Source organism: Egretta garzetta, unplaced genomic scaffold, assembly GCF_000687185.1.
Source record: "Egretta garzetta isolate BGI_Z169 unplaced genomic scaffold, ASM68718v1 scaffold208, whole genome shotgun sequence".
NCBI lineage: Eukaryota > Metazoa > Chordata > Aves > Pelecaniformes > Ardeidae > Egretta > Egretta garzetta.
In genome coordinates this window covers 486868-510878 of record NW_009260403.1, presented here as the reverse complement: position 1 = coordinate 510878, position 24011 = coordinate 486868, and the positions used below count along the sequence as shown (strand labels likewise).

General features: G+C 40.0%; 1 protein-coding gene across 1 annotated transcript in view; it reads right to left on the bottom strand.

The window, feature by feature from the left end:
• Positions 1-15979, bottom strand: part of MBD5 (methyl-CpG binding domain protein 5) — a 128271-nt gene extending 112292 nt beyond the window's left edge. The window contains 3 exon segments of the mRNA XM_035898934.1: positions 11463-11520; positions 12055-12163; positions 15816-15979. The gene's annotated coding sequence lies outside the window, so the exon portion shown is untranslated.
• Positions 15980-24011: the final 8032 nt, after the last annotated feature.

The following is a 24011-nucleotide window of genomic DNA, read 5'->3' as shown; positions in this document are numbered from 1 at the left end:
TGGGGCTCCAGACCCCTCCCCAGCTCCGCTGCCCTTCTCTGGACACGCTCCAGCCCCCCCAGGTCCTTCACGGAGTGAGGGGCCCAACCGTGACCCCAGCATTCGAGGGGCGGCCCCCCAGTGCCCAGCACAGGGGCACGGTCCCTGCCCTGCTCCTGCTGGCCACACTATTCCTAATACAAATCATAATGCTTGGATCAACTGCCATCAAAGATCCAGCTCATTTTACGTTTGGCAACGTTTCTACAGTCCCTTACCTCATTTGATATAAGTCTATGGTACTTTTGGAAGGGGCGCTCTTGCTCTTCCACAAACCCGCTCATTCATTCCCACCACCTCCCCTTGCTAGCACAGGCATTTATGGAGACATTCAGTGAATGACGGCAAGCCAGGCTGAGTACCTCATCTGACCGAAACCTGCTTTGGGGGAGAGAGGAGGGAAGGTAAAATAGGAGCTTTTATTCAGTTTTTGGTTATAAAAATCTTAGTACCCTATTTGTTCTTCCCTGGTGCTGACGCCTCCCAACTTTGTTCGTCAGAACTGCCTTTTCATCGGTGTCAAAGTCATTAATACAAATACTTAAAATCAGTGTTAAGGCTGTCCTTAAAACCCTATGTTAACTTCATGCTACCTTGAGAGTTCCCCTTTACTGCAATACTAACAGTCATTTATTTTTAAAAGCCTTGACGAAACAGATAATTCTTGTAGTATTTTCTACATTCTGCAGTTTAACTATAGCTTCTGATATAATTTTATATCACAAAGCTTCACTGAAATACTTTATAAGAATGGCACCATTCTTAGCTGAATGGGAATTCCCCATGGAGAATAACGTGGTCTAAAATAGCTCCAAGATGTAAATCTCTCATTTGTCTCCCTGGGTGCTCTCATCTGCCTCCTTCTACAGCACCAGCACATACTGAACTCACCCTAGGTTCCCTGAATGTCCCTCGTCCCAGCTTCTTCCCCAGAAATTCCTATCAGATATTTCCTGAACGTCTCAAGAATATCGATTTATCTTCCCAGAACACGTGGTTGCTCTAGCAGGATCTCACGCAGGGGTGTGCATGCCGAGGGGAGGCAAGGGAAGCCAGTAGTGGCAACAAGCACAGAGCCTCCTAGACCTTGCCTCCTGTACGAAGGGATTTCTGACACGCTTGTCTGTCTACTGAAAACCCCCTGAGTGATCTAAAAGAATACAGAGAGGAAGATGTTTCCATACTCTCAAATCCAACACGTTGAGCGATGAGTCCCTAACACTGCCACAGGATGTTGTGGAGGGCAGAAGTATTATAAACGCCTTCAAAAAGGGAATAGTAGTTATGGACTACAGATCCATTAGTAACTATTAAAAATATGTGGGTGTGAGTCCAAGCTTCATTTCTAGATGCCTGGTGGTATCCAAGGTTCTGATAATCAATGAAGTGTATCTCTATATTGTCCACTTTTGCGAAGCCCCTGTGCCATCCCTGTTGTCACAGATGGGATACAGGAAGGGCTACAGATGGGCCACAGACCTGACCCAGTAACAGACCTCTTCAGACCAGAGGACAACCTCAGGAGAACAAGGAGAAAACCAGGCTGCTGCCTCGTTCCCTCCACACAAATCTAGAGTTCAGACACAAAGGCTGACAACACGAGACTGAGATTTTTGTTTACATAAAAAGAATTACATTAATCAGGCTTCTAGTTTTTTAATGACTTTTCTCCCTAGTCTCCTCCCCCTTCTTCAAGCTTTGCTTTTCTGCCACTGCAGCCCCACATCGATCTCTTATCTCTGCCCACACTTGTTTGGGCTCCTGATATTTCTTCATCCATCCATCCCCATAAATTAAATCACATTCATTTTCACCTGTGTATTCCCTCTACTGATGCAATTTCTCCTCATCATCCCCTTATTTTCTTATTTTACATCAATAACAATCTCATAAACTAAAAATATCACAACTACCCCATTTTAGTCTGGTAATAGTTGCTCACATTAGGGACATCTTGGCCTAATACACTTTCAGTTCTCATGTCCGACAAGATTACATCTTCTGACTTTCATCTTCTCTCTACTTAAACGGTTGCGCCACAGGTGGAAAAGCTGAAGCAGGCTCCATCACTACTCTTGCACGTCAACATAGCACACACATAATTTATTTTCTTTCACAAAATTGTGGGCAAGCTTGCATCAGACAGACACCAGGTTCTCACAAAAAGTATGAACAGCAAAAGAACAAACAACAGAACAGCCCATTGCAGGGATAAAGTGTGAACGGCCGGTACAGATAGGTCAAGTCGGTATGATTGCCTGTCTGCCTGCAAAACCTTCAGCCAAATTTTCCTTCACATGTTTATTTTAATCTCCTAGGCAAAGTGTTTGGCAAATACTGCGCAGAAGAACAAAACTCTTTCACTGGCAACTTCAACATTGCTTAAAGACCTGTACGCTGGCTGGCAGAAGTTTTGCAAAGGTGAGACTGATAGATGATGAAAGAAAGCCTTGAACCCAGCTATAAACAAAGAACGGAAAATTCTCTAAAAATGAAAAAATGTTAATATTCAAGAAACAGGCAGATATTTTTTAGGTTTTAATAAGCAGAAGCTTAGCTCATGAACTACCACCTACTCCCTGATAGAACAAATTTCAAGACAATAAGCCCAAGAATATCAGAGCACTTTGAAGGTTCTGCTCCACCTTAAGACTTTACAGCCATAGTTTAATACCGGCCTTCCCATAAGGCTGACCAAATCCCAGAGAAACAACATGACATAGAATAATCAAATTGTAAATTAAAATTTTACAATTACATATTATACTTGTAAAGTGTAAAAAGAGTCAACACAAGTAAAACATTCGAACGTCAAAATCATTCTCGTGTAAAACGCAATACAGTTACTACTTCATCCCTTAAAAAAAGTTCCATTCATCTCAAGTCACAAACGTCAACCTCCGTCTGAGTAGTCGGAGTACTAAATTTTAAAATCTGAACTATTTCTTCAGTTTAACAGTCTTTAGGGAAGCAAAAAAAAAAAGTAAATGCAAAGTTTAGATTGCGCAGGAACTATTTTAAAGTTGATGAATAGTTGCAGGATCCCTCTTTTAGGGATCCCTGACAATTTGGTTAAGAAGTCAAAAACTACTGCTGTGTTCGGGGAGAGAACTTCCATTTTCATGACTGTTTAATGTAAATAGTAAAGGTTAATTTATGTTGACACCAGAGTTTGAGTCCACAAAAGAAAAAAATGGCAAAGAAAGGATTTGTCACAACTGTCAGGATAATTATGTGGACTAACAATTGCATTAATTAGTATTTTGAGTGGTAACACATATTAGGGTTGTTTAAAATATGTAAATATGTACGTTCTAAATGCATGATTGAGCTTGTAAATAAGAAATCAGATTAATGGAAATAAAGATGAAATCTATTTACTAGTATTACCTGGTATATCAAAGAATAGGTAAAAACATAGCTGAGGTGTTGAAAAAACAGGAACGAGTATGTTCGATGTCAAGGCTTTGAACGTAAAGCGAGTATGGCACATTGGGTAAATGAGGAAAAAAAGTTACAAATAGGCAACGATAAAGATTATCGAGTACTGATATTGTATTGAGAGCATAGAAGCATAGATGACTTACGAGTCTAGACAGAGTAACTATTTATTATATTTATAAAAGCTTCAGAGACTACAGGCAGATGCTATATAGGCCCCAGATATCTTTAAAATGGGCTTTTCTATGAGAAGAAGCTGTAGTACCAAAATGAACAAAGAAGTTTCATAAAAGGCTGCAAGAACGTGCATGGCAGGAAAGGAGACATCATGAAAAAGGCCAACATTCCCCAAACCAAAATCACAGAGCAGTCATTCATCAACTGCTAAAAAGCTGCTGAAACCTTAGAAATAGAATTGTTCTTCAGAAGAGCCTCCTAAGAAAATTTCAAAACTTGAGCTCCAGGGACAAACCGCCACGGGAAATCACACATGGAGAACTACAAAAGACAACTTCAAGAGATGACAAAGTGCAACTTCCATTCCATTTCCACTAGTGTTGTTTTTCAACAGGAGTTAAATCCTTGAAGCAACAGTCCATGAAAATTACATCAGAAGAAACCACAAAATATGCAGCAAGCCCTTTTCCCCATCTGCCGCTGACCCTAGATCAGCACACGGGATGGGAGAACTGCTGTCTGACAGGCATGGATTTAGACTGGCAATGATGACAACCTGCCCCGTGCAACTCCAAGCTCCTTTCGCTTTGAAACCCTCCGGTGACACCAAATGACTACTGGCAACTGTATTTCCACCTTAAACTACAGTTTGCGCTGCTTGAAGATCACACAGAGAGATCAGTCACTGCAAGCTGTCAAGAAGAGCAGAACATTACTTTCATAGTATTTAAATAAATTATAGCTTCAACTAGGCTAAGAAGGCTGGAAGCTTCACAACAACACATCTGAAGCAGTTCTGCATGAAGGGGAAAGAGATATATCCAGGCAACGGCGTATGCACCTATAGAGCAAGGAGACCGGAGAATTTTCATTCATCAACACTTCCTGTAATTCAGAAGCGAAATGGTTTTGTGCAAGAGAAAGGAATCTGAGAACTTTTGAACTACGTAGCCAAAGAGACCATAGTTGTTTTGAAAAATCAAACTTTTCACAAAAAAGCAAGACTATCAGAAGCAGTAATCAGCAACTCAACTATTCCTTATTTTCATAAGATTTTATAAGAAGATCTGAAGGATATCCTATCAGCAATCCCATGCTCAGCATCACTTGCACGTGGAGGGAAGTACACGGGGAGAGCTCATCCCTCCGAGAAGACAGGTTTATAGGGAATGCAGATGGAGTGACTCCTTTTACTTGCATAGAATCACAGAATCATAGACTCATTTGGTTGGAAAAGACCTTTAAGATCATCAAGCCCAACTGTACCTGTCCACCACTAAACCCTGTCCCTAAGCACCTCGTCTGCCCAGCTTGCAAATCCCCCCAGGGATGGGGACTCGACCCCTTCCCTGGGCAGCCCCTTCCAGTGCTTGACAGCCCTTTTGGGGAAGAGAATATACTAATTTATATTAGCATATTTATAATCTAATACCAGAAATATCATAATACAGGGAATTATCTTGTTTCTAGAGCTTCTTACATTACAGAATTAAAAAATTAATCTAAAAATGCTTTGGCTGTACCAGAATTCTTGATTTTAGGCAATGAGAAGTTAAAATAGATTTCTTCTAAGTAAATATTTGAAATTTGGTAATCAATTTGTGTCCAGCAAAACTTTATTTCCATCCTGCAGGAAACCAACTTTGCTTTCAAAAGCTACTTAGAAACTGTGCTACTTTTCAGGATGCTACCCCAGATCTACTCTCTTCTGCATCAATACACCTTCATTTCCATGAACACAACATTCTATTTCATTTTCAAATGTTGACAAATATGTGAATTTTAATCATAACTTTTCAGTCTTCCATCCCCCCCAAGTTACGAAAATAAGGACCTGAGAACCTACTGAAGGTACTGAAAAGTATAAAAGGATTAAATTTGCTTTAGCCCAAATCCTCACAGGTCACATTTGTATACAGTACCAGTTTTAACTGTTCAGTCTACACCTATAAAAAAAAAAAAAGGCAGTTGGTTTGGGGTTTCTGGCTTTGTTTTGCTGTGCTTTACTGTCTGTTTGTTTTTAATGTATGAACAAAGTCATCTGACCATGTTTAGATATGTCGAATACCTATTACTAGATTGCTCCAACATTCTTTAACATTGCCTCTTTTCAAATGTCATCATATGTGAGAAATTAAGTGCATCATTATTATAAACACAAAAGGAACACTGATTCATATTTATGAAAATGGAAATGACGTTTACACAGATGCATCGTATACCATTTATTTTGATATTAAACCACAATTAAAATCATTCAATTCTATGAAGGAGAACAGCCCTCACATATAAATCAGAAGGCTCAAATTTTATTTTATCCAGAAAAGGGTGAAGCTCCTATGGAACTAAAAATAGTCCATCATAATACTACAGGTCAAAACTCAACCACCGCCCAAGACTCCCCCCCCAAAATAACATGGTTTCGTACAAGGCAATGGAAGGACATGAACGGTTCTGCCTTGTATATGGCTGGATGCAGCCCTATGATTTTAATTACAGATTTTTCTTTTATCACTGAATGTTTTAATTACTTTTAACAGAGAGTTAAGCAGGAGAACCGAGGTGATATCTGTAGGCTAAATCTCTCTTGGCCTGCTGAGTGCTGACTGGGCTTTCTGCCCTCAGCTTGGATGGATATTCATTATATAAAGGTATATCTTAACAGGTTTGATTAAATCATCAATGAGTTCTGGAAAATGCCCCATTTTAATTTGTCCAAGCATACTGAGGAGAAGGTGGAAGGAAAATGCAGTCTTCAGACAACACAGAATAAGAAGCAGCCATTGACTGCACATTTTTTTTGCTGCCATCTGTACCGTTGATGGTGGGCAACCTGGCTGCCGCAGCTATGTAAGATCACCTTCCCGAACAACGATCCCATACTCCACGTTTGACAAACGGGAGGTAAAATCTCACCACCACAAATCACTGTGACTTGTGTTCTACAACTAACGACCACATCATCACGCATATTGGTGGTATTTCTACATATACCACGGGTAAACCTGATGATGAAAAACAATTAGTCTGGAAACCATCAGGTACTATTCTGCTTCTATCTGACTTTGACTTTTATTTTATTCTATCCTATTGGTTGGATATTTAGTTTCTAGGAGAATATTTTCTATTTTCCCATCCATGCCACAGTTTCAGACTTGAGGAGGTCCATTTCAGACACCTGAAACAGAGATGCCTTTAATTCGTATTCCATGGTACTGGTGCCATGACTGCTGCCTGAATGAAGACACTGATGTTTTTTAAGGAAAGCTGACTTACACATGTATCATTTAATTCAAGAAACAAATATGCTTTCTAAGTTCTGCGGGCTGTTCAATTCTGAGCCTACTCAATGTAAACAGGATCCTATTTCAATTTCTCAAAATGGAAGGGAAAAAAAAAGCTACTTTTAATGATGCTTTATCATTAGTGGTACGCGAAACTACAAAAATAATTAAATGTTTTGGCTGTAGCCTCAATTGAGTAAAATTTTCTATTATATATTTGTACCTGTAATAGTTTGATATCTTAAATAAAGGTTCCTTTTATTGAATTCAACTAGACTGGATATAAACTCATAGAAGAGAAGTTCAGTACATTCATACTTTCCTTCTTTTTTCTTTTTACACCCACCAGTATTCCCTAAAAGGATAATATACCATGATAATGGAGACATCTTAGACCAAGTCCTGAATCCCACATTCAAGAAACAGGTTTGGGTGCTGGAAAAGCCCAAGTTCAGTATCCCAGCTGTAATAACAACCCCTTCTCATCTTTAAGCATATCACAACCGCTCAGGATGGGATTCAGCTTAAACGGTAGCATCCAAGGCCACCTCCGCTGTACCCGGTGCACGAAGACCAACCGAAGACCACACGGAGCAGCAACTGGAGGCCAGGCAGGAGACGGACATCAAAAAGCACTACCTGCTTACAACCAGGCACCTGCATCCATCTTTCAATTCTCTATTCCATCCATCTTTCAATTCTCTATTCCATCCATCTTTCAATTCTCTATTCCATCCATCTTTCAATTCTCTATTCCATTACCAAAAAAGCACATTTTTTTCTTTGTACGAGATAATTCTGAAAAGAGAAGGTAACATTTTGTATGTGGACGTTAGAAATTCAGAGTGGTTTGCAAGAGCTAAATCTTCTTAAATGTAGTGTTAAGTATGTTTATTTAAACATTTAACTCTATATTCTCAAACACAAAGATGTCTGGGCAGGTCAGCCACTTCTAGGGCTCGATCATGTTTTTGGTAATGTCGCTTTGCATAGATTTTAGTGGAAGCTCGAGTCTGCATTTAATCCTTAACTTCTAATCATCTGCTAGATGAGATGTATACAAAACATCTATATAAACCATATGGTCCTGTAAAAACGTGGAACTGAACTGAATGAAATGCGAGCTCTTGCCTTTTCTGAACACATCTGTTGCTGTGGCTTCTGACAGGGTAGCACCAAAAGGGCTCCCACATAAGCAGGACATAAGGCAGGAAGCATTTTGCACATGCCGTGCTAGGCTGCAATTAGCAGATTCAGAGGCCACCTGTCACGGGGCCGAGCGGCACACAATTCCAAGGGCCAGGCTGGGGGAAGCAAGCCCAGCTTTCGGGAGACGCGAGGCATGCCCCGCTTCCTTTGCTGACAGCAGTGAAATATCTCCTTCCTTCTCTCCGTTCTTCCCAGCATACCCATTACACAGGTCTCTGCTACCAGATTACCCGAACATACGGGACGGGGGACTGCTGCACGCTAACATTTAGACAACTTATTTGCAAAGTTATCCAGAGCTGGAGGAGCAATCTGAACTGTTCTGCTCAAGGCAAGGTGCTGCACATATTGAGCCTTGACTTCCTTTAATCTAAAGAAAAAAAAAAAAAAAACCACCCCACAAACCCCAAACAAATTATGTCGGGACTTCTCTAATTACATTACCAAACACGGAACTTTTACTGTGACATTTTCAGTATTTGCAATGATGAACTTCTGCAATACACACAGAAGATGACAGAAAATCATTATGCAAGTTCAGAAGTGATGCGCTTCTACCCTTTTTGGCACACTTTAGCTTTGATAGCAGTCAATTTTTCCCTCATTATAAATGGGAAAAGTAAAGATATCATGAAAAGGCCACTTGAAAACAAAACAAAATAAAGGAATGCAAATTTATACCGGAGTTACACAACTGCCAAGAATGCTCAGAGCCTGCTAATCTTCTGTTTATTACTTGTATGTTCTCCTCTTTGCCTCAACAGTGCGTATGCAACACTGAAAACTTTGAAAAGTGTATTTTAAAAGCTGACTTTGAATACTGTGAGCATGAGTCAGACATAATTTACATGGCTGAAATTTCACTAAATAACTTTGAAATTATACCACCATAAACCTTGTCAGGAATACTTATTTTCAGCTCCTTCATGCACTCAAGTTACTGTAATCCTGAGCCCTCTACCAACATGAATAAATTTAACATTTTATTAAGAGTGACGCAAGGCTACCATCAGTCACTTTTTAAAGCACAGATGCAGAAGGGTGTGATCAATACAACAGCACATAGGAAGTAAGTGACAGCGCTGAGAATACGGCTCAGCCATTTGAGCCCCGGACCTTTCACCACAGACCATATGCTCCCCTGGCATCCCAACACGTCTTTAACAACCAGACAACCTTTTCCCACACTAATTTTGTTTAGCCAGACTGCTTCAAACACACCTCCTTTTTTCAATTAGCCACACAAACATGAGAAAGTGGTCACAGACCCCTGATGTCTGTTAATGATGCACTGAAGGGCTGAAAGCTCAAAGAAAAGCTCTTCCTTCTGGAAGACTCAGTCAAGCCTGCGGGCTGCAGCAATGCCACAGGAGGCTTACATTGGGTATTTAGGAAAAAATTTCTTCATCAAAAGGGTTGTCAAGCATTGGAACAGGCTGCCCAGGGAAGCAGTTGAGTCCCCAACCCTGGAGGTATTTAAAATACTGGTAGATGTGGTGCTGAGGGACATGGTTTAGTGGTGGGCTTGGCAGTGCTAGGTTTAGGGTTGGAGTTGATGATTTTGGAGGTCTTTTCCAACCAAAAAGATTCTGATTCTGTGATGGATGCTAACATGCAGAAAAACGTTAAGAAGGAATTTGCATGGTTATCTCTCCCATTAACTCCTCTGAGCCTCCAACACCACAAAACACCGTTCCTCTTGCATGCTACCCTCTCTGCTTGTGCCCGCTGGCATGCTCTTGCCCACTGGGGCATCAGAAAGGACCACAAAAAAAACCTGTTTGCAGCCTGACAAACGGTACTGTGGCTTTCAAGAGGAATCAAAGAAAAAGAACTTCTGTTCCTCTCCAAAGGATGACTGAAGGCTTTGCTATTCCTAGAAAAGTCATGGAGATGTGACAGGGATCCATTGCCCTCTAGGTGAGCCGCAGACACCGTACATTCAGATGACAAATTTTAATTCTTTTTAAAAAGTTATTCTCATGCTAGGATAAGCATGCATAGTACTTACCTGTGTAGGAGAGGAAAACCAAATAATAAAAGATATTTGGAAAGGCAGAAAACTTTTTTTTTTCTTTTTAAAGAACAGATGTGTTCTATTATCTACCCTAAGCTAACAATCAGTACTGCTCTCAAAGGCAGGCAGACAAACCTGTGGAGATTAAAGTTCTTCATGTTATGACCGTTCACTCTTTTGACAAACTCAAAAGAGTCCATTCAAAAAATTACCAACTCTCTATCCATTGAAAAAGTAAAACATGCATTGGGGTTGGTTTTTTTGGTTTTTGGTTTAATTGCTGAACAGTGAAGGATGACTGTATGGTGCCTAGACATGGCCGATAAATTCCGCTCTTCAAAGATTAAATTAGATATGAATAACAGAATGGGACACACTTACCATAGTACCTCCTGAAAATCTCTTTTATTAGACTATAATTCGGGATGGATGTAACAACATAATCTAGTGTTCAGCAACTACAGCAGGAACAGACTTCTAATCCCAACTATGACACCGATTTGAGCAAGGTATTTAATCTCTTTCAGCTGCCACTTGTCAAATAGTGTATTTTTTTCTTTGACTCTTAAGTCACTATGAGGATGCACCAAGAGATCCGGCTTTGAAATTGTTTTAAAAAAAAAATCTATAAAAGATAAAAAACAAATTAGGCGCTCTGAAGGTATCATAAAAAAATAATTACAGCAAAGGTTAACAACCTAAGCATATCAGGATGGAACTGGAAGAAAACCCATAAAACTGGCTTTAATCACTGTTGCTATCTTGTATTTGTGTTTAAAAATAAAAAAAGAACAAAGTGAGCATGCTTGGCTCTCACACCTAACACTAGGGACAAATCTTTATCTCTATTTTTTCAGGTAACAAAGAGAAACCCATTATAAATGATGAAAAACATGGCAGTTGCTTCTCATTTCAGCCAAAGATACAGTAGAGAACACAAAAGATCTGAAGACTTAAGTGTAAGAAATACTTACAAGCAAGGTATCATGGTCAACACTAGCAACCAACACCTTATCTGTCCCAGTCAAACACTGGAGCAAGCTCCCCAGGGAAGCGGTCATAGCCCTAAGTCTGGCGGTGTTCAAGAAGTGGTTGGCTACTGCTCTTCAAGACATGGTTTAACTTTTGCGTTGCCCTGTGTGCAGTCAGGAGTTGGACTCGATCCTCGTGGGTCCCTTCCAACTTAGGATATTCTACAATTCTATCATTATCTTAAAAGCACCAGCAAAAATAATGAAATCCAGAGAAGGATAGGCATTAGTCGCTGAGGAAGTAAAGCTGCTCTTCCTACTCACAGATTTTCCAAACAGTATGAAATTGAGATGTCTTAATTTTCATGTTGCCTGCAGTGCCCTGAAAAAAAAAAAAAAAAAAAAAAAACCAAACTGCTACAATTCTTATTTTTGCTGTTGCTTTTCCATTCAGTGAGGTTTGAAGCAGAAGCAACGATTCTGTTTGTATTCCTGGAAACTCTACACTGCATTGGCTCACATTTTAAAGGTTATCTTTAAAACCAAAAAGAGTTCAAAATTGATCTTTTCGAGCTCATACATACTCTTTCATGGACAGGGCTTATGCTCAAAAGAAATTCCACCGTTTGAAAACAGTATTGGTTTTGAGCTTCTGCTCACTTGCCCCTGCTTTCCTCCCCCCTGTTTTTTGCTTTTGTATGTAAGAGACAGCCCTGGCATCCCAATATGATTTGGCCAATATGAATTTTAACATTAGCAAGCATTAGTTTTGTATGATTTTTGTCATATATAACGTATCATTTACATAATGTTTAATTAAACACGTGACTACAGAAAAGAATACAGATTTCCCCATCCCAATATCCTACAAAATTATTCCTCTTCTGGCACATCTAGACAATCTATGAAAACTTACAGTCAATTTATTCCATGTGACACTAGTAAACAAATTAATGTAGAATTTAATTGCCTTTGTCTCTTCAGCTCCGAATTGCTTTTTAGTGATATTTATCTGAAATTATGATCTGCAAAGAAAATAAATTGTAATTGAGCTTATAAAATTGATCATATTTAGAAGTTGACAACTGTCACAATTATTAATCTGAATTTTACTTCTCAGGGAAGAAGCATACTTTATCAAAATATTTCTGCAAAGGCGGCTGTTTTTATGCTGTCTCATGTTTCCTGCAGTATTGTACTTGCATACATTTTTCTAGAATTATTTATTTATTTATTGCATTTGTATAAACTACTCGTCTTCTTTCTTCCAAAGCATACCAGAAACCCTTTAAGCAACCTTTTCCCTAGTGAAATACAAAATAATCAAATCTGTTACACCTAGCAATAACTAACATTGAAAACCAAACAAAACAACTGAAGTAAAAAAAAAAATCCTTAATCATTATTATATAATGCATACTGCCTCAGCAGTATTGGTACAAATCATTAAAAAAATCCTAAATACAAATATTAGTGTACAAAACTAACAATAACCCATCTGGTTTGCATTATCTAAAACAGAGTTTGGATTATGGTAAGTTGAAAAATTATGACAACATGAACTATGCATTCCTGAAAGACCTATACATTTTCGAAAATTCCTATCTGTTTAAAAACAGATCTTAACAGCTATACTGAATTACATACAAAAAAAACCCCTATACAGGTATAAAACACCTCTGCTCAGACATTTACTCTGTGAAGTAGCTTTAGCAGAAAAAAAAATATAATATATATATTGGTATATTTTAAACTGAAGATACAAATGAGGAAGGACTGCCCCAAACAGGACAGAGTTAGGGGTTCGGTTATGTTTTTTACCTGAAGGTCTTCCCTTCCTATTTGCTTATTTTGAGACTTACAGCATTAAAATGCATTTGAATCTGGAAGTGAAAGTTTTTCTTTAAGGGAAAAAAAAAAGGGCAGACTGGAGGATGGGAAAGGAAGCAGGCAAAAAGGATGCCTGGATATTTGCCACTGTGAATATGAATGGACTTCAGTAAAACTTAGTTATTTTTGCTTAGAAATGTTTTTTCTTTTTGGGACGTAATTACCATAGCCTAGAATTACTGTGGATTATACACGTGGGCACGAGAAATGCATTCTTAGGCTTGGGACTTGCACCCAGAGTCTTCAGGGAAGTCCATGCTGGGATATAATGAACCTGACCATATAAAACAGGACGGTTCAGACTTTCAGACAAATTTACCTCAGCTAAGGTAATGGCATAATTGACATCTTGTAATTAAATATTTTATTCACGCTAATTTTCCCGTGTCCTAAAACCACGAAAGTCCTATTTCTTCTACTTGCTAAACTCAGGAAGAATCACACCAAAAAATTCCTAGTGCTATCAGACAAAGCAGCAAAAAGCCTTCATCTAACCCTCCGAATTCACATTTATTCTCCCTTCTTTGGGGCAGGGTGTGGAAGGAGGACTCGCTGGGTAGAGGAAATCAAACTTCAGGTATGCCTACGCTGCTAACACAAGGGTGTAGCTGCAGACAGACAGACATGACCTAGTTTTCATCTCACTAGCTTGGGTACAAATAGCAATGAAAAAGGCAGCAGCGAAAGCGCCCGAGAGAGTGGCTAGAGCATGTCGAAGCCTGTTCTGCTGCAGGTTTACTGCTTTTTTGTACCCAAGCTGGCTCAAGTACGCCTAAATACGCTGCACTCACACCTCCTGGGCCCACAACTGAGTACCTGTCGCCCTCTCTTCTCCCAATAACCGGATGATCGTTAAAGAAATAAAGACCCTACGGAAGCATAGTAGAGGTGGACTTCTGGCAGACACACAACAAGGCCAGCTACACATTTCCAAGTTAGCACGCTTCTTTTAAAGTCACTTGAGTGCTCGGCTGAAAATAGGAGATCTGTCTCCCCAAGGCTTGCGTCAGAGCTTTTCTCTTCCCATTTCCTTTCCAGACACTGCTCTCCTCTCCATGAACGAGCAAGAGCAGAAAGTAACTGGCAGTTTTGTTTTGTTTTTTTTCTTCTTCTTCTCTCCCATCCCCAGCAGTGATCCCATCCACAAAACATTTAATTGCCATCTCCCACTGATGAACTGCATACTGAGAATGCCAAGGTGCTTAAGTCCTTTCCTTAAAGTATTAGTACAACGTTAAAGTTTCTGGGCCAGGGAAGTCAAGCAGCTAGGAGAAGGAAAGAGAACAGGGAAGGAAGAAGCCCTCTTCTCCCTTTAAAATTTCAGAAGTTTATACAGGGAAACCTAAAATCAGTTCAGTGCAAACTTCACTGTTCCTGAAGACACCATCACAGAATCATAGAATGTTTTGGGTTGGAAGGGACCCCTAGAGGTCATCTAGTCCAACCCCCCTGCAGGGAGCAGGGACACGGCTAACCAGATCAGGTTGCTCAGAGCCCCGTCCAACCTGGCCTTGAGTTGTTTGGGACAAAGCTCTTCCAGTTTACTTGTTCTATCATCTTAATACTACCATAGAAAAAACCAGAAACGAGCTGATGTGCTGTTACACCAAAGCCTCTGTGCCAAAGAACTGTGCCTACCTGGGGTGCCTCTCCCTCTCAGGTTACGACAGCCAGAAGAAATTCCACATGGGCCAAATCTGAGATTACAGTTGTGCGACAGATTGACAGGGAACTGCCATGTTAACAAGCCAGCAATGTGCAGCCTAGGGGAACAAGCCTGTTTTCCAGGAGATGCTTCATAATAAAACCAGCACCTCTTCTTGTCCACACAGGCTGAAGCAGTACTTGCAGTAACAGCATGCAGGAGTAAGGACACCCGATTCCAGCAACAACGGCAGTGTTCACACAAGTGTTCTAAAAAGATGGCTCTAGGTAAATAAGTGATCCAGAGGAATTTTCATAAGGTATTTAATAAAAGCCAGAAGCTGGACAAATGAGGATAACTACATTAGCACATCTGAAATCTTCCTGCAAAAGGAAAATAAACTACCAAAGAGTAAAATCCCTCTTTGTTCCTTAGAGAGACAAGAGAAACCTGCTCAGGTATGCCTCATCTCAACGAAAGATGTATTCACAAAAAGCCCAGATTCAGTCATTCATGCAGTGGTACACGTTTCCAGCTTAATAAGGGACCACAGCACGATACCAAGTAACTACCTTCAGTTTTTTAATTAGAAGTATGGCTATGGTTAGGAATCAGACATGCCAGGTAATACAAAGCAGCCGCTACACCTTCAGTTTCAGAAAGGTTCTGGCACAAAACATTTCTGGGTTTACAAACACATCATCCAGATACACTTGCAGTATCGCCTTCCTTTCCAAATCATTAGGTCTTCCTGACAAATTCATATTTGTGTGTTACAGAGTCCTGAACTGGTAACTGAAAAGTCTTGTCAGGATTTAAACGTATCTTACATTACCTTATGACTCAGGGTGTTCACAGGTGGAATTATTTACCAACCACAACACCACTGTGCTAATGTTTGCATCGTGGCTTTGCTGGGGAAAGGGAGGGAGGGGGCTCAGGTGGCTGTACCCCAGCCCTGCGACCCCTGCGCGCGTAACGGCAAGGAGAAAAGGCAAGAAGGTATCCGTGCTCCTCACGGAGCTGGAGCACAGCCCACTGGCATGTTTTCTGCCATGTTAGCACCTGAAGAGATATTTTCAAACACTTTAGGCAAGCCTGACTGACACAGAAAGCGACACAGAAAGCTAAGCCTTCTTTACCTATGAATTTACAGCCATCGCTAGTCAGAAGAGCCTTCATCCTCTGTCAGGAACATCAAAAACATCCAATAGGTGGGTGAACTTCAGACAGAGTCTTGCAGAGTGTCTTGAAGAGAATAACACAAACGTGCATCCTGGGCAATAAATATTAGTGTATGCTGGAGAACTTCTTGCAGTGTCTTGAAGAGAATAACACAAACATGTATCCTGGGCAATAAATACTAGTGTAGGCTGGAGAACTTCCATCCTGCTTTCTCACTAGTTTGTAATTCAAGTTCTAATGTGAAGTCAGACCTTTGTTCTGCTCTGCATTTTCCTAGAACAGGCAACCGCAACTTTCTATCACTTATAATCTCTACACAACTATTTTGCTGTATCTGAACAGTACTACCCTTGGTAGTAATTTTTTAAGCTGTGGGTGGGTCCCAGCCATTATTTTGTACATGCATCCTGATTTAAGAAAACTTTTCCCTAACATTTCTTTTGGAATAAAAAGCTTAGTTTTTACAAGGAAAAATTCCAAATTCAGACAAACTACTTTAGCGCCAGAAAAACTTCCTGCACTGTACAGAAAAGAGGCAGAGATGAGTAATCTACTGTCTGTAAATATCCACACGTAAAATATGAAAACGTGACACTATCACTCATCTCCTCCATGACTGGGACAATACAGACACTCTCCAGCTTGATCTTTGAAGCCCAGGAGGTGTTCAGCTGACCCTGGTAAGGTCTATTACCCCAAACAGATGCTAACACAGCACATTATTCTAGGGTCAGAGCAGCCTGGGGCATCTTCCTTGTACCCTGCTGAGTGGCAAGACATGTCAAACGTTTAGGCTGTCTTCTGGAGCAGGCTAAGGATGTCCAGGAATATGGGGCAGCTACAGGAGAAGTACCAAGGAAGTGCCTGCAGCACCTCGTTTGAGACGCATGGATGACAACAGGGAGATCACTTTCCCCAAGAGCTGATGGATGGAGAAATGCTGCTTCGTAGAGGACACAGCTCCTAACCTAGCTGCTCATCAGCTCCCAAACCCAAGTTTATCAAGTGAGGTTTCATTCTGAAGTTCCTGCTAACAAAGGCTCTAAAGGAGGACAGTTCAGAAAAAGCACAAATTATTTATGAGTATGGATACTATGACTTTTGCAGAACACAACAGTACCATGATATATTCCTAAATGATATGTTGTAATGCTAGATAGAGATAATTCAGCCACATCCACTTTCCTTTCTTCCCAGTGTTCTTAAAACAGCTGCAAAAATTCAGAAGTTTTTAGAAGCAGATTTCTGTTTTCTTCTAGGGGAAGGGAGAGGATAAGCATTATTTCCCCAAAATCCTGTTCACAGATGAACCTAAACTTACACAGTAAAGTAGAATATCGATCTCTGCTTTCGTACGCCAAGGTTTAATGCAACATTTTGCATCAATTTTTGAACAACCTGTGGGGAAAAAAACAAAACCAACTGACATTTATCCTTAACTGATGGATTCATCACTGTATTATTATACTTCTGTATTTACTATCCTGCACGTTGTATTACGACGGAGCAAAGCAGCCCCAGAAGATAACATACCAAGAGCAGAGAGCACGCATACCAAATAATGTCACAGTTTGCCACAGGAACAACGTTCAAGCGTCGGGAGCTTCCTTGCAAGCAATCGCTCACCTTCACGGCAAGAGTCAGCTCAAATTACTGCGACAGTGAGCAGCTAACAGTTACTTCACTTGAGTTACTACGCTCAGGTTAGCCCCAAGTAAGCATAAACTTTCAGCCAAAATGGGAGCTCAGAGTAGTTTGATTGGCAGCTGATGAATTTTGCTCATTAATGTAAATTGTGCTAACTTGATACATCACTTGTGGTTGAATTCCCATTTAGAATATGCCAAAAGTTTTACTCTGAGACATGTTTTGCCCCAGACTTCGTATCATCAATAGGTAAAATAAAAGCACGCACAAACACGTGGTTTGGATTAACAATTTTTGTACAAGTGGAGGGTGTGTGTAATTTGATACATTACAGGATTCCTGCAATTCCTACAGTGGCCAAGATGTTCCAGCTTTCCTATCGGCTCATTATTGCCTTGGTCTTCTAATGCTGAAAACTCACACTGCTTAAACGCACCTTTTCATCATTTTGCATGATCTATAGGAATCAGCTGAACTCCGATTTTCTACTCTACAGCCAATCATTGAGAATAATGTTCCTAAGAGCTATTTAAGAGAAAAGACGAGTCTGTGATGCTGGGAGAAACATCAGAAATATACATTTGCTTACTTAAAACAAGACCACAGGCACAGGCTGATCATACTGCTGTACACCACCAGAAATGTGTTTAGAAACTGAAGAGCCTCTTCTTTGAGGAAATGACAAGTCTAGATATTCCTCCTCTTCCCATGTCTACTACAGGGAGTTTGAAGGTTCCTCCTTCATTTCTAAATATAGACCTCATGATCAGATTCTGCATGATAGGTTTCTGAACGTGAGCAATATGATTTCAGACTGGAATAGCAAAACAAAACACAGAACAAGTCACAGTACTCCTCCGAGTCGTCTTTAAGGTCACCACCCATGGGGACGCAACCCAAGAATCTGAGCCAGCGAGCCTAAAGAACAACCAGAAGAGAAGCAGCCAGAGCTGTGACTATCTTTATTGCCATAGGGTAAAATATGGAAAGTGACTTCCAGTTTTTAAACTATAACATTACAGTTACGAGGGATCTTATAAGGAGCAAGTTGGATGTCCTTAATTGCAAGGGTATTAGTAACACTATTTTCCTGATCTTCTCTGTAGCAACTAAGATGGACTCAAAGCACGGGCAAATAACAAATATGTGACTACCAGCTGATTTGAGAGAGTTTGCATTTATTAAAAAACCCTAGAAAACAAAAACAAAAAAAAAAGCCAACCCCCAAACTAGATTTACAGGTCTAGCAAGTATTACCACATATTTCTGTAAACTTCCACACTCCTTGTAACTCTATCACACTAGTAACTTAATAGTGCTGTGTAGTTATTAGCATCAGAGGAGCATCTCTGTGAGTCTGAATATGTCCAGCTGCTGAATTAAGCGAAGAAGGACCCAGAAGCCACTTGTGTTTGGGCTCCTCACCCGGGGCAGCCTCACCAGGCTTGGGGAGCTTCAGCAGGGAGAATGACTTCTGCTGGCAAATCTCGAGTCCTAGTGCAGCATCCTGCTAACCTTACTTTTGCTTATTTCTGTCAGATTCGGTGAAATTCCTGAGCAGAGTAGTTTACTAACCCTTTGTAATCCCCCCCCAACCAGTTCAATCATTAACAGCGTTAACAACCTGTGTATCACACAACAAATCATTTACGACCCTCCTTTTCATCTACCCTCACTGGTTGTGGCTTTTCACCTTTTCTGCTTCTGTTGGGGTCTTAGCTCAGTAGAATTCTTTGTTCATTTATTCCTTCTGTTGGGGGTGGGGAAGAATCAGAGTATTTTTCAGTTAGGAGATAAAAAGAATCCTTTTGTTCTGCTCAGATTGGTATTTTATAAATTCAGTATGCTTTCCCTTCTGTATTTATTCTGGCTTTACAATTCAAAATGGTCAGAGGACAAATGTTCCTTCACAAGATGCTCCCAAACCCCTACAGCAACAATTTAAGATATCACTTACTTAAAAATAGAAACTAAGGTCTAAATTGGTAGATTATATCATTGATCTGGGCCCTTTTATCTGTGCTAGAAAAGCTGTAGAATATATAAATCTAGTGGAAGCCTCAGTGCAGAAAAAGTCACTATTCTAGACTCCTTGTACAATTTCTCCAAGGGCACAATTTTACATCCATTTTTGTTTTACTACACTATTTAACTACGAACTTATCAGTGGATGAGGGACTGGAATACTTTTCTGTGTACTTTTGGTTAGCTTAATGCTTTGTTATATTTTAATTGGCTTTTTGGAAAATACAATGTCATTTTAAGTTTTGTAAGAAGAATCAGGAAACTGCACCCAAACTTCTCATGTCATTACTGAAAGGTCTGAGGGTTCATAAAAAAAAAAAAAAGGCTATACAAGAGAACAGCTCATTCTCCTCATCACCACACTGGGTTTTCTCCTTCTGGATCTTCACGCTAGGCAAAGATACCAACATAAAGCAGTGTTCCTTGCTCACCAGGACCTATCCCATACTTGGAGAGTTGCACCCGCTTGAAACATGCCTGTGTAGAGCAGCATCTTCTGTCCACTTCAGACTGAAATAACTACACATACGCTTTGTGCAGTGCAGAGCACAGCATGACACAGCAACATAGATCACACTTGGCTTAACAGCATTCAAATGGCAGTTTTTTATCTTGAAGTATGAAACTCACATCATCCTGTAACTGCTAGGTTTGTAATTAAAAGCATGGCCACACCAGGAACTCTGTGGTAGTCACGTGGGTGTAAAGTGGGCAAAATCTTCTGAAACACCACTAGAATATTCCTCTTAAAAATCATGTTGTTCAGAAAGCATAGGCCTACTACTGCCTAAATAAATCAATGGTAGGTCTTCCCAGCTGCATGAAGTTGTACACTTTGCCAAGACAACCTTGTTATGTTTGTTACTCTAAGAGAGTTAATACGGCCAGCTACCAGACAGTAATCTTCACAGGTGAAATTTCATGAACAGATATGAACACGATTAACCCAGGGAAGCCCATCCTCTCCAAAACCAGCTATCATCCAAGATACATTTGTTCTTTATGGCATTTGTCAGTAAACTGCTCAGTAAGCCGCATATTGAATGCGACTTAATGAGTGTCTTCATGACAGAAGGTCTGATTCCCAAACTGTTGCAGCCTGGATAATGTTCACCTGCTTTCAGGCTGTTGTAGTGTTTCTCATTTCCCTGGCTAGACAAAGGACAAGCGGCATACTCTCTGAAAAGTTCCAGGTATGACTGACTTTCTTTATAGAAGTTCTCAAGTATTCGTATCTGCACAATTTCATTTCACTTCAACTGCCTCGCATCAGAAGCCAGCTAAGGAAACTCCAGGAGCTGCCTAACAGAGTTCTCCAGCCTGCTGTAACAACTCCCCTCTGAGAGGCGCCAGTGCTTCCTGCAAGTCAGAAGGGGCTGGAGGAAAGCTGTCCGTAATTCTCACAAAATCTCTGGTTGGAACCTGCTGAAACAACCGTTCAGCCCCAAGCAGGTGCAGCCCATCCCACAGTGGTGGAATCGGGGTTTGGCACTGGCTGGAAAAAGGCAGAAGTGAGGAACGTAATTGAATCAGCTGTACCTTAGCTTAAAAAAAGGTGATGGCAAACGCTCGTGCATAAAAGCTTAAGGAGGACAAACATAATCTTTCACAGGATAATAATTCACAGGCTGGCTACAGCAGTTACGACTTCAGAAAGTTAGCAACAACAAAGTGCAACTGCAAGATACAGCTATACACATCTGGGTTACAGACAGCACTGCTAAGGCTTTAGCAAGCAGGCTCCATACATGTTCATACTTGTGTGAGCCTTTGCATAGGTATATTCTGTAACATTATTATATGCTGATACTGGCCCTCGTTATCAGAGAGGGTCCATATCAGTCGAGCGCCTAGCCAGGCCCATCCTATGCACCTAAAATAACAAGCAGTCTTCCGTGAGAATGGCATCCAAGTAAAGGATAATGCTCACGATATGTGCAAGTCTAACACAAGTCCCAACTGGCAAGGACATGACTGATCTCACAGACGTGATCGCTTCAGCACAGCCTACCTGGCTCCACCTGCTCCACTCTAATACGTACACACCCCGCTTTCTCTAGCGTGCGTTCCAGAAGCATTACCAACACACAGGGTTGGGACGACAGCTACTATTTTTTGTTTTTTAAAAAAAAACGTGTTGATGTCCTTTTGACAAATTCACTGCTGGAAACAAAGTAAAATCCAGCTAAGAAATCTCAGCAGGGTGGCAGAGCAGAATAGCAGTGCCACAGGTGGAGCAATACGCATGCCTAAATACCCAACTCACCTGCCAGAGAGAACTGAGCTGACAGATTATGACATGAACCCTTTGGCCAAATGACCCTTGACTAATTCTATTAATACTGCCCACGCCCTCAAAAGAGGGGCCAATTCTCAGTAAGATCTACATGGAGGTGGATAGCAGTACGGGGAGGAAAAACACCGCCCAAAACCAAACAGGTGTGGTGAAGGGTTAAATTGCTCCAATTTATTTGTTGTGTTGTTGTAATTTCTCCTTAATGATAAATTCACTAAAAAAAAAAGCCAAAAGCCTATTGAAATGTCTGTTTCAAGACATTAGCACTCACTTTTTAATCTGCATGCTCAAAACTCTCCCTCTCACATGGTAGCTCAAGAACTGCAGAGCAAGAAGACATCTAAAGCAAAACCAGTTTTGAAACAGGCTAATATCTCAAATTTCCTTCATGATGGTAGTTCAGTGTTCCCTTCACATCCTGTCCTTCGTTACCTGCTGTTGGCTGAAGATAATCTCTTCCAGGCTTCTCAAATGCTGACACAGGAACCTCTGCGAGCACACTGAACTACTTCCTTTTCTCCTTGAAAAGATTTAATAACCTACAACTTTCTTCTGTGCCCTACTTGTAGTCTATCGTTCTCTTCCTTCTTGTATCAAATCTGCTAAAATAAAATTTTATAGTGTCAATTCAACAAAGGAAAAACTACAGAGTTAGTTCTGACAGCTCCCTTTCTCAAAAAATTTAATCAAAAAAGAAAGAAAAGAAAAAAAAATCCTTTGCCCTTGAAAAGATGAATTGAATAGCCTTAGGTATTCTATAGCTGTATTTATGAAAAAGTTCTTGGACACTAAACACACAAGTCTCTGCAGAAATGGGGAAAGTGTTTTGCCCAAGACATAAACTTCTTTTTCCATGGCACAGAGAAAAATACGCTGCACTCCACGGCTAGACATAAGCTCACCTCTCAGAGAGGTACAAGTGCCATCCGTCTCCAAGGGAAGCAATGCCAATGAGACAATGCCATCCAATGAAGCAGCCTCAAAAAAAGCTGCATACATATGCACACAAACATATGCTATTCCCATTTAGGAGAGCAATCATCTTCTCTACAGATACACACAGTAATCTGTCCAGACATTATTTTAAAGTTTTCTTACCAAAACCATGTTATTAACATTTCACAGTACTTAATAATAAAAACTTAAAAAACTAATACATGTCAGAATGTATGACTTACTTTTCTATGTAGAAAAGGCATCCTACTTTAAAATAAAATAAAAAGTCAGGGTAAAAGTCATGTCAAAGTAATGTAAAGCTCCCTGGCCATAAATAAAAATGAGGCCAGCACATTTAACATCTCCATGTATTTCCCATTTAATACTTCATACCATAATGTTGCAGAAATTTATTATTTTCCTCACTTCTATCCAAACCAGTTAAGTTTTTTCTTTTTTTAAAATTTTCTGTTTTATAATAGTAAGAAAAACATCTAACAAGAAAGATTATCAGACATTAATCCAGTTGCTGAGCATGTATTTATATTTCATGCAGAACAGGCATTTTCACTTTGTTAGATTCCCCTCCCTCCCCATATGTCTGAAGTCAAAGTCAATTGACCTGTGTATTACTACAGAAAATCTAAATAAAAAACCAAATCCTCTCAAATCTGGTTTTCTAACTTAAAGCAATTATTTATTAACATATTATTCATCAAATGCTGAATCACGGGGAAAATGCATAAGTAACTCATTGCTACTTTGCAGATCACTATTTCAGCTGACGGAACAAATCCCTTTTTCTTGTTTCTGGCAGAACTGTATCAGAATACTTGTTTAAAACAACGTTGTATGGCTGTTGTAGTTGAGATAAAAACATATAGCTAAGTATTTTGGGACAGGTTTGAGGTTTGTCAGGTTTTTTTGGTTGTTGGGTTTTGTTTATTTTTTCAGGCTTGAAAAGAAAAAAAAGGAATGAAAAAAATAAGTTCATGTCTTGTAAGCACGAAGATATTCCTTTATATCCAAGCTAAAAAGCTAACCTAGAATAGTATGAAGAATTTGAATTAAGCTATCCAACAAAAATTAAACGTAGAATTCAAGTTTCTCTCATTATAAGAAGTCTCTTCTACTGTTCATCCTAAATTATCACTTTTCTTTTTTTATTCTTTATTGAACTATGTAAAATCATCCCCCTGTATGAGGTCCAAAATAATTTTCACAGAAGTCAATAAAAAAAAAGAAATCC